We start from the raw sequence: 11,556 nt of genomic DNA on the forward strand, positions 1-11,556 counted from the left end.
GGGATCGCCGGGCCCGCAACTATGCCGACGGCCCATGTATGCCGACGGCCGCTGTAGGCGTAACTTGGGATAAGCCGACGGCTAATTTGGGCCGACGGGGGCCGTCGGCATAGCCCGGGATAGCCCGACGGCTTTATTACGCCGACGGCCTGGACATGGCTGTCGGCATAGCCCAGACTGGACCGACGGGGGCCGTCGGCATATATATGGCCATCGGCATAGGGCCCTGTTCCGGTAGTGAGGCCGGGTGTTAGCCATAATACTTTGTATCCGCTTGCTGCTACATTTTGAGATAATAAAAACGCCCTTTATCGAAAAATCAACTTTGTACACATGATGTGGTGCATTTTTGTCTTCAAAATCTCTAGTTTTTCAAAACGGATAATTTTTTCGAAACTGTTCAAAATCTCTAGTGGTTGTCTCGTGTAAACATCCTCCTCTAGAACATCATGTAGAAACACAATCTGAAAATCTGTTTGGTATCATGGTTTTGCGATTGACTATCGCCGTGGTGGAGGTGGACAAGCTTTGGAGCAGATCATTAGTGTTGGTGAACAAATGATTTTTACTCAATAATAAATCTCACTCCTACAATAAATAGTTCCACACAACCAACATCGAACTCGTGCACTTACAGTAAATAATGAACAAGCACTAATTGAGGACATGACACTTCTTCCTGATCTCTCCCTCGGCCCCGGTGAGTACGTCCACGTCGCCCATCTTGATCATGGACTCGCTGAAGTCCCTGAAGAACTCGCTGTCGAACTTGCCTGTGGCGATACGCTGGACGCAGTCCTTGGTGGTGGCGTCGAAGAGGAGCGCCGCGTCGGAGCGGAAGAGACCCCTCCGCTTGGCGACGTGGCGGTAGTAGCTGGTATCAGAAGTCTTGAAGCTACCAGGGTCCATCTCAGACAGCATAGTGCGGTCATCAACGCTCTTGCACTTGAGCCTCAGCTTGTCAGCGTACTCGCTGTCCAGAGACGGGTCGACGAGGCCAGAGGTACCGTTCTCGCTGGTGGTGGTGTAGAGGCGGTCGGCGAAAGACGGGCAGTACGCCGTGCCGAGCGTGTGGGCGCCGGAGAGGACGACGAGGTCCTTGAGGTCGAGGCCCCTGGAGGCAAAGATCTTGGCGAGCAGAGGGACGTCGCCGGAGGCCGGGGGCAGCTCGTTGCTTGCCTCCGTGGCACTGGACACCCTACCGTCTCTCCTTCCCAACGCCACCGGCCAGAAGGGTCCTTTAGCCAGCACGACAGCGTCGCGGGACATGAGGGTGAGCACGTCGGCGCAGGAGACGATGCCCGGGCACGCGGCCTCGAGCTTGGCCTTCACCCGCTCCACGGAGCCGAACCCTCGCAGGCTCTTGTTCGGCTTGGCGTCCTTCTCCGCCACGTTGCCGTCGGTGGATTCGAGCAGGACAGAGGCATCACAACCCTGCAATTTAATATGCGTTGCATGCACAGACATGTAAGCATACATTCCATGATCAATAGCAGCGGAATTACAAGAACGGGTAAGTTATGTACCCTGACGAAGCAGTCGTGGAAATGAAGACGGAGGAGCGGGCCGGCGAGGCTGGGCGCGGCGGCGATGATCTTGGCCATCTCCTGGCGGACGATCTTCTCAGCGTCGGGGCATGTCTTGCTGTAGAAGCCGATCTCTAGATTAGCCACCGTGCCGAGCTAGCTGCGAGAGCCAGCAGGGCCAGAGGGAGCAGTAAAGACCTGATCGCCATGGACCTTAACCAATTACAGGATCAAATTAAGCTCCAATTATGGGGCTACAGAAAAGAATGTTTCAGTGGTAGTAGGATCTATGTCGAGGAACTGGACGGATGGTGTGTACATGTCCTCGCAACTCCCTGTATTTATACATACTAGTGGTTGGGGCGCGCCCGTGGCGCGCCGCTTGAGCGGAAGCAAAGGCGGTGCCAAGTAGGACGCGCCCCTTCTACTATCCTATTTAAAGTAGTGTGTTTTGTATACATGTAATGTTGCTATGAAAAGACTGATATTTATAGTAGAAGAAACCAGCGGAAATGTAACACATCTAGATCTCTGTATATTTATTGATGTATCATGTGAAAGAAACTGAAATTCCCTGTCAGGTTAATAGCATCAGGAGCATATATCTTGCTGTTTGGCAAAATAAGATATATCAATATAAATTGTGCGCTTGTCCGCCCCGGTAGCAGCGAGCCCTTGATGCCTCCCTCCAACCATATGGCCCACAACGAGAGGAGCACGCTCGCCTAGTCCGCTATGCGCTACATCACCCAGTGCACGTTGCCGATGAGTCGCCACATCCTTGCCCGCCTATACATACAAGACAGCAACAAGAAACATCAATCAAACACATGCGGCAGCAGTGTTCTTGGGGATATCAATCGAGCACACTATAATACAAACACGTACATTTGGATGAGCTCGGCGAGCTGCGGGCTCATCATGGACGGCGACGACCCTCTGGAATAGGGCGTTGACGGAGGCGAGGGAGATGTTGGGCTTGATCCGGTGGTCACTGATGGCAGCTTTGGTCCTCTTGATGGCGAACGACTCCGCACCATTGGCGCCCTGGCTCCTCAGCCGTGCACACTTCTTCTCGTACAACAGCCGGACACGCTTCTGCCTGCAAATGCATTCCATTTCATATTTTTGGCTTGATTGGTTCTAAACTTCTAATGATTATACAAATTCTTGGAGAAGCAAGTGGTACCCTGACTTTTAGGCTATCCTTGTGGCTATGGAAGAGCAGGAATGGCTCCGACAAAGCTTCACAAACGCCAACTTGCACGTCGCCTTGGTTCCTCTTCGAGCAGTTGGTTGGACTGTATGTACAGGATAGCAATGATCAATGCTACAGTCTAACTTGTACTTATATTCCATGAATCTGTTTTGTCAAATCAGTTATCAAAAGAATAATCCTTAATTTTAGGCCACCTCATTTTGTTTCAGAGCTTCCATACGAAAGAGACAACAATTAGGAACAAAAGGAAATACTTGTAAAAAATTAGAAAACCTGCTTCATGTTCTTCTTTGCTGCAAGGACTTTCTTCATCAAACATCAATCCATCAAGGGTTCCATTCCCAATTCAAGTTTCTTGCTTCTGAAAACAGTTGTCATTCCTACGTAAACCTGAGAAAACACAACTGACCTCAAGCGTGATATATATGCATAGATTAAACCCGATCCATCCATGGAAACACCCACTTCTTCGTTACAGGGGGTATATATGAATCTGTAAAACGTTGAGCTGCTTGGACTTCTAAACATCAGCTACCAACAATGGTAGAAGGTTCAGTAAAAAGAGTTCATCTAGAGGAAGCAAAAAAAAAATCAGAAAAACATCCAGAGGATGTAAAGCATCAGGATGCAAGTAAGGCGGTAAGGTGCGCTACTAATTAGGCTACCATACTTGTTGCTTTTTGGCGCTGTGGGATGGCATGTGCATAAGCAGTATTACTAAACTTATTTTAGCAAGAAGATAGGCAGTACAGATGAGTGACAGGTCCATGTTGCAGGTTAAAATCACATTCAAAAACCAAAGCAAGTTTAGGGGTTTGATATATATTAATAGTCTTGTATTAACAGAGAAGCAGCAGTCTTAAAGGGGTCAGAAGTAAATGAATGAATGATCCCTCATGCTTTATCAAACTTGTAATTCTTCTTTGTTATCTTGATTCAAAATGTTTCATGATGTCGCTTAATTTATACTACAGATTTTCTCTACCATGGGAATTTGCTAAGAATAGAGATTGACCCTGAAGCAAATCGATAGTTAACTTAACTGAAGCTAGGTCCTATTTCCTGAACCAAAATCAAATAAAAAGTACTCCCTCCGTCCGAAAATACTTGTCATCAAAATAGATAAAAGGTGATGTATCTTGAACTAAAATACATCTAGATACATTGTCTTTTATTCATTTCGATGACAAATATTTCCGTACGGAGGGAGTAGTTGATTGCCAAGTACAGATTTTGCCAAGTACGACAGGCAAACAAGTTGCTAATTGCAAGTGCTAGCCAATTTATCTACCACCATTGCTACCTAACGAGTTATGCAAGGGTGGTTAGCTTGTACCTGTCAGCTTCTGTTCCCTAACATGGATTCTAGTTACTGGAATCATTTGTGGCAATAATGCAAATTCTAAAAGATGAGTGCTGCAATGTCAAGTGTAGAACAACATATTCAGAAGCACGACACTCACCACACTTGCCCTGATTCTTAAGTGAATGCAAGAGCCATGAGCACTGTGGCAGACTGTTAATCCAAAGGACAACAACAAAATTCTAAAGAACTAAAGGAAGTTGGTGTGGCTCACATTTAGCTTTACTTGAAGACAACAAATCTTCTTATGACCAGACTATAAAATACCAGCAAGCCCATCTAGCCCAGCGCCAGCGAGATCTGAATGCCGAGTTCTCTAAACAAAGAAGAGGACAATCCTTAGCGATCTAGAAACTGTTCAGTTCAAAAAGACATAGTAGTGCAGTAACATTTTGAGGTAAAGAAATCATTAAATAAGGAAAACTTGTGATCTGGAAACTTTTCAGTTCAAAAATACATAGTAGTACAACAACAATTTGAGCTGAAGAAATCTTGAAGCAAGGAAAACTTGGGATCTGGAAACTTTTCAGTTCAAAAAGACATAGTAGTACAGCAACATTTTGAGTTGAAGTAATCTTTAAATAAGGAACACTTGCTTTGGTGATGTCCTTGTGTAAGAATTCCAAATAATTCCAAATCTTTATCGTACTTTGAAAAAGGCAGCATCCATTATTAAAGCACGAAGCTTTGAGAGAACTAAGCTTATAATAATCTAATCTATCATTTGCAACATAGTAGTGGTACCTGAAATTAAAATGTATCGAGACATGAAAAATTCTCTTTTGCCTTTATTACTACTAAATAATGTGTCAAGATGACTCCATATAGAATTCTGACATGATGTGGGAAGAAAGTTCACCGAGCTATTTCAGATCATGTAAACAGAAGGCTGTTACATATCCTGCAGCCAGAATAATAACATAAGGGCAAATGAGATAAATTAATATCAGTACACAACAGTTCAGAGTAGGGGGGAAATGATCAGATGGGTGTTCTGAATTGAAAATTTAGATCTCATACAACACAAAAAGGCTCATTTCAAACAACCCAACAAATTCATGAAACGATGGTGCATGGCAAGACTTACTGAAGGTGTGGAACCATCGTATGGATTTTATCCTGCCTTGCAATCTACCAAAAGCCTTTTGGCATTCGGATGTATGATGTCAGTCCACCAGGATAGCTTGAATTAAGTCAGCAAAACTGCACAATGAAAACTTTAGCAGGAAAAGAACAATCTTTACTTTCTTACGCACTTGTTCATATGAAATCCCATTGACTTCAAACAGAAAGCTACTAACAGACAAGTTCGCATGTGACTTTCATATAAAAACTTATCACAATAAAGTAGTTAGATATTTTTGGTAGTTTGTTAGTAAATGTCCCTTGCAAGTATGAGATCCATCATCGATCCAACATAGGCAGTGAAATATTTCAAGGATACAACCCAAGACACACCTGGTCAAAGAAGCTTTTCTTCTTGTTGTCATCAACACAGCTAGAAAGTTCATTATGTAGTCAGGCACCTATAAAAATGACCAGATGATATCAATAAGCCAAGAACCTTCGATTCTCCACACCATATAAATAGGTTGGCTCGAACGATTTGCTTCTTTTCTGAAACCACTTTCACTATATATTTGCGTCAAGAAACATTCACGAAGAAAATAAAACTGACTTTAGAAATAAAGAAAAAGAAATTTACTCATGCAGTAAAGAGCATTAAGCAACCAACTTATCACCTCCAAAGAATGAAAGAAAAACAAAAGTATACATTCGGGAAATCTCAAATTTAGGCCATGTTCTAATTTGGAAGTTCAGTACCTTAAGATCCATGTGAATACTATACAGGTCGTATAATTGCAGAGGTAAGAAAAATAGAATTGTTATGTATAGATGCAAAATAAGAAGAAAAGATAGGTGCTTAGAACTGGCAGGTACAAACATAAGGAAACAATTAAGCACACCACAGCAAGGATTCAACACAATAGTAATTTGTCTAACAGAACAAATTGCAGAATTAAACTGTATACTCAACTATCTTTGGTTCACATTGTATATGATCTTGTTTAAAAGTCTTGAGTTTAAAAGGGAACAGAGATTGCAGCTGATAATATAATCTTGAGTTTAAAAATTATATGCATTGTCAATACAGGTGGATTAGGTACACTGTCAACACATCATTCTACCATAGGTGCTCATGCCGCTTGATACTTCCTCTTAAAGGTTCCCACTCCATCTAAAATGCCAAGACACATGGGGAATTACAGCTAGCAGTGTTCTACTACAACTTTCCATATAACTTTTCTTTAAAAACAAAATGACATATTTTCAATGAAGAAATGAAAGATCAATTATTTATTCTTTCAGTGCCAATGAGCAAAGTTGAAGGATTCACCCCGGCCATACTCATAGAACCTAATAGCTAAACAGTACTGTATTATTTATTAACCTGATAACATCGTAGTATTAGCTAGTTCCTGACATTCAAATCCCTAGTTGGACACTATCACAGACCATGGGGTGATGCAGCACAGAAAATATATGTGAGCATTCTCAAATCATAACCAAATTGAAAGAAGAAGATTTATCATGTCCTTAACATGTACATTATTCTTTTCATTTTATCACAAAAACAGGAAAGTGAGTCTATTCGATAATATATGCTTAGGATATTTAAGAAACAAACTATATGGAACAACAAAGGTTGTAAACATACCTAAAAAAAGAATTGTAAACCACAGAACCAAGAAGCTGCATATGTATTTGTTACTTCAACCATGAACCCAAATTCCTGACTACGTAAGAAACATTTTTGAGATTCTAAATCATCTTTGGAAGAACACTGGCCCTCTAATGATATTGGAATATTGCCTCAGCATCAGGGTCATGTTTAATCCTTATTTCTATCTCAACACCATCAGCCAACACAAAGGGATCAGCAGTCAAATCCATCAATCGGCTAACCTCCAGGAGAGACAGAGAGACTGCATAAACATCCAATCCTAGAACTGACAAAATCTACACACAAACGAATTTACATCAGCCTCTCAATTTCATCTCCTGCAATAAATTAAACATGAATTCTGCCACTACAAAGCGCATCAATCCAGAACAGCCTCCTAAATGCTCAATATACAAAATCCAAACAGATGTTAGATCGACGCAGGAAAGCTATATCATCATAGCCATTCATGAACATGATAGGAAGGAAACCGTTATCTTGACATCTGAACTTGCCCTATATGACCCATAAGTTGAAACCAGTAAAGAAGTGGGGAGTAACCAAAAGTACAAACTGATAAGTAGATAAATAGTATAGTAGAAGAAAGATATTATAAAAAGTAAAACAACAACTGAAACAAGCAAACTGACCCGAACCCGATAAAATAACCTAAAATAAACTATCCAAGGGACAGCAGAATGATCACAGCCATTCAAGGAAAAGTAAAAACAGAAAAATAAAAAGTCTGAATGCACCAAACTGGTTCCCACCATGGACAACAAAATAATGAGAAGGCAAACCAAACACCACGAGAGGTGATATTTGCATAGCTGCTCTTACTAAGATAGCAGATGCCACAACCACAACAATTCATCACTTTTAAACATAAAAAGGGGATAAATAAATGTGTAGAGGCCACAATATTAGTTGCATTGAGATTTGAGAGGGCTTAGATTCGCCTTTGATAGATCATAGAACCTAGCACCACGGCTCCAGCGTCTTCTTGCACCAGATCAATCCCCACCACTGAAGTCGAGCTCCTCTGGTTATCACTCAAAGAGTGACCATCCAATACGGAGCCGTCAATATTCAGTGAGAATGAAAAGGTTCCAAAAGAGGGGGGAGTGGGTTTTTTATGCCCCCAGGTCCTCGAATAATCAAAGACAAGTTTATGTCAGCCATGTTTTATCATCATCGCCCCAGATATGTTTCCAACACGGTTCATTTTGTGCTGAACTTTTCCAAATAAGTCAAACCAGTGATTTCGGCCGCAAAATGTGTGTGAGAGAGATGTGGGTCGTACTGAATCCAAAACAAACAGCCGAGCTGCGAGAAATCCATTGACGGGGTCTCAGATCGCGTGCCAGATCGAGCAAGCCCTCGACCAGAACGCACCACGGGCCCCGCCGCTCGGTCCCCAGTCCGCACGGCCGCGGACGCCTCCCGCACCGGCGGCAACCCAGGGGGGCCTCCAAGCCGATGCGCGACCGGCGAGCCCGTCGGTCGGTAGCTGGCCGGCGCTGGCGGCTCCCTCCATCATCGCTGCAGTTTGGGGAGGGATGCGGTCGGCGGGATTCCCGTCCACCACCAGCCGCCGCAGCTCCGCCTCCACCTCTGCGCGCCCGCGTCCGAGCTGCATCCGCAGTCGCCCTTTGCTGCGTGCGCCGGCTTGGCCCACCTCGTCGAGGCGCAGGGGAATAAGAGAGGGGAGTAGGAGATGGCGATTGGGTTGGATGCCGCCGAAGGAAGAGGCGGAGCCGCGGAGGAGAGGAGAGGTTGCGTGCCGAGGGGCGGCGACGGTGCTAAATCGGCCGAGGAAGGTGAGGGGCTGGAGCGGCAGCATTAGGGGAGGAGGAGGCCGCCGGTGGTGGGATTGGGGCGGCGGTGGGGTTGGGGACGAGAAGCCGTTCTATACACGCTAACCCCCCGATCTCGTTTTCCCTCTCACCCAATTGCTACCGTGTTTTATTTTTGCCGTACCTGTGATGACGTGGCTATCGCGGGGAGGCGCCCTTGATGCGCAGCTGAATGGTTTTAATGCCGGCTGGTTACGTAGCCATGGGTGCATGCCAACGTGTGACAAGTTGACAACCTGTTATGTGTGTACACAAGTACACATGCATGTGCTAACTAACACCTCTCAATGCAACCGCCTCAGCTGATTCAAACGCGGCTAAACGAAGAAGTTAATGCAGAAAAAAGGAAGAAAATAGATGTCACCAAGGCCGTTCAATCGTTCATGATTATTGCCGTCCATCGTAACACGGCATGTATGTACCATTCGTCTCTGAACTAGTTAGTTTCGACGGATGTGAGGCAATTATCCAGAGGATATTATATGCAACAAGGGAATAACCTTCTGTAGCTCCATGTGCTTGAACAATTATTTGGGTAGGCTGTCTACTTAATACTGTCTCTACAGGAAATTCCATGGGAGAGACTTGTTGCTTCAAGTCGAAAGCTCCTATTTCGTATGCTATGGCACGCCAATTACAATCACTGCGTTCTCTCTTAGTGTGGCATTGGAAGGAACATGATTTTTGGCAACAGAAATCGGATGGCCAATAAATTAGTGTACCCTTTACTAGCGTGGAAGGGTTTTGCTGACGGGACAATATTGCCGATGAGTGTTAAGGAACTAATGTAATGAACAGTCTCATTTTATCTTATTCCTGATGAGTTTACGCATTTATACTTCCTGACGAGGTGCGTGCACAGGACGTGACTGTTACAGGAGATGGAAGGGATACGTATGTGGGAGTGGGAAAGAGGCCAACCGCATCTTTGTTAGAGCATCTTCAACAGCCGCCCAACACGCGGCGCGCTAAAAAAGCGTTTGCAGCCAGCCGATCGCCTGTTTTGGCGTGGCGAGTAGCGCTTGCTCCAGCGGTCGCTGTAAATTTTAGCGCGCACGAGTAGCTCCAGCAGGTGCGCTAAAAAAGCAGCGCGCGCAAGCAGCCGGCGTTTGTCATATGTTGCATTTTGGACACGAGATGATATTTCAAACATCAAAACAAAGACATGGCATAATTTAAATCACCCAAGCAAGTTCATGACATAAAAGTGCAGGCCCATAAGTTCAAATTCATGCCCACAACATCATCCAACCAAGATCAAAATCCGAACCAATCATGACACAAAAGTTCACACCAATGAATGGCCCATCAACAATCAAGCATCGTCCTCGTCTTCATCATCCTCTTCGTCTTCCTCCGATTCATCATCCGAAGATGATTCTTCCTCCTCCTCTTCGTTGTCGCGCTCCGCATCATCATGTGAAGCTCGGAAGGTGTTGGCAAGATGTTCAACGGCATCACGCGAAGGTGTGTGAGGCACACCGAAAGACATGCCCGGAGGTGCTCCCATGCCTCCCATGAAAGACACAAAACTCATGCCTCCCATGCCGCCCATGCCGCCCGGAGGTGCTCTGAAGCCACCCATGCCTCCCATGGTCTCCATGGTAGCTCCAAAGCCACCCATGGCACCCATGCCGCCCGTGCCACCTCCGAAGCCACCGATGCCTCCCATGCCACCAATGCCACCGCCACCCATGACGCCAATGCCACCGCCTCCCATGCCGCCAATGCCACCACCACCCATGTCACCCATGCCACCGCGAATCATGGCTCTTTTCTGGATCAAGACTTCTTCACGGGCAAGATTGACGTACTCCTTTTGCGCCTCATTGAGGGTAGATGTGTCCATGAAGAACAAGTACTTCTCCCATTCCAACAACCTAGCTCGCTCCTCCATGGCCACCTTCCTCTCCTCCAATGCCACCTTCCTCTCCTCGGCCGCTACCCTCCTCTCCTCGGCCGTGGCATTTTGGTTCCTTGCCATCTTCCTCACCTTGTTCGTTTCCTTTTATGCCTTCACAATAGCTTTCATAGCATTTTTTATCTCATCATCTCCTTTCCTCTTCTTCTTTTTTTTCCGTCTTTCTTGCATCCATCCGGTCGTTTTGGCTTCGAGTATGAAACCGAGTTTGGTGCAGGGCTTCTCTTGCCGTCATCATTTGATGCCTCCTCCTCATCATCATCCAAATCAATAGTTCGCTTATGTTTGTTGCTCTCATCAACATCATCGATATCATCACGCTTCTTCCATTTCTCATAATGCTTCAATTCGTCATAGCAATGAGGCAAGGTAAATGGTGTCCCTTTCTTCATCTTCCCTTTCTTGCTCTTCTTATCCTCTCCTTTGAACAAGTTTTATGCAATATTGAACTGCATAAAAACAAAACAAGTTAGCCGGCGCTTCGGTAGCCGCGGCGTCCGTCGCACGCCTTGCAAGCTTCTTCCTCGATGGCTTAGTGGAGCCGGAGTCGTCCGCCGCCTTGTTCTTCTTCGCGGATACCTTGCCATTCTTCGCCCGCGCCACATTTGGGAGCTTCGAGAGGGGGGGCACATGGCTTTACGGAGGGCGCCGGCGCGACGCCACCCGCCGCCGAGGTCATCCGTGGCGGCATGAAAAGGCCGCGCGTGATACTGGTGCTTGGAGGAGCACCGGCGGAGGCGAAGCAAAAGCTCCCCGCGCTAGGGTTTGCGGCGGCGGCGGAGGGGTCGCGGGTGTAGGAAGGGGTGAGGGGGGTGCCGGCGCGGGCGTCCATCGGGTCAATTCGTTGGCGGCAGCGCGGGCGGGGTGAAGGTGGCGCGGCAGAGAGAGTGCGGCGCAAGCGCTCGAGAGTGCGACGCGAGGAAGAGGACACACCAAATAAACAGCT

The 11,556-nt window shown here is 45.9% G+C and overlaps 1 pseudogene; it reads right to left on the bottom strand.

Annotated features, from left to right (window-relative positions):
• Positions 1-562: 562 nt before the first annotated feature.
• Positions 563-8,757, bottom strand: LOC119335159 (annotated as a pseudogene).
• Between the last annotated feature and the right edge of the window lie 2,799 nt (positions 8,758-11,556).

The sequence above is a fragment of the Triticum dicoccoides genome, chromosome 7B (genome assembly GCF_002162155.2).
Source record: "Triticum dicoccoides isolate Atlit2015 ecotype Zavitan chromosome 7B, WEW_v2.0, whole genome shotgun sequence".
NCBI lineage: Eukaryota > Viridiplantae > Streptophyta > Magnoliopsida > Poales > Poaceae > Triticum > Triticum dicoccoides.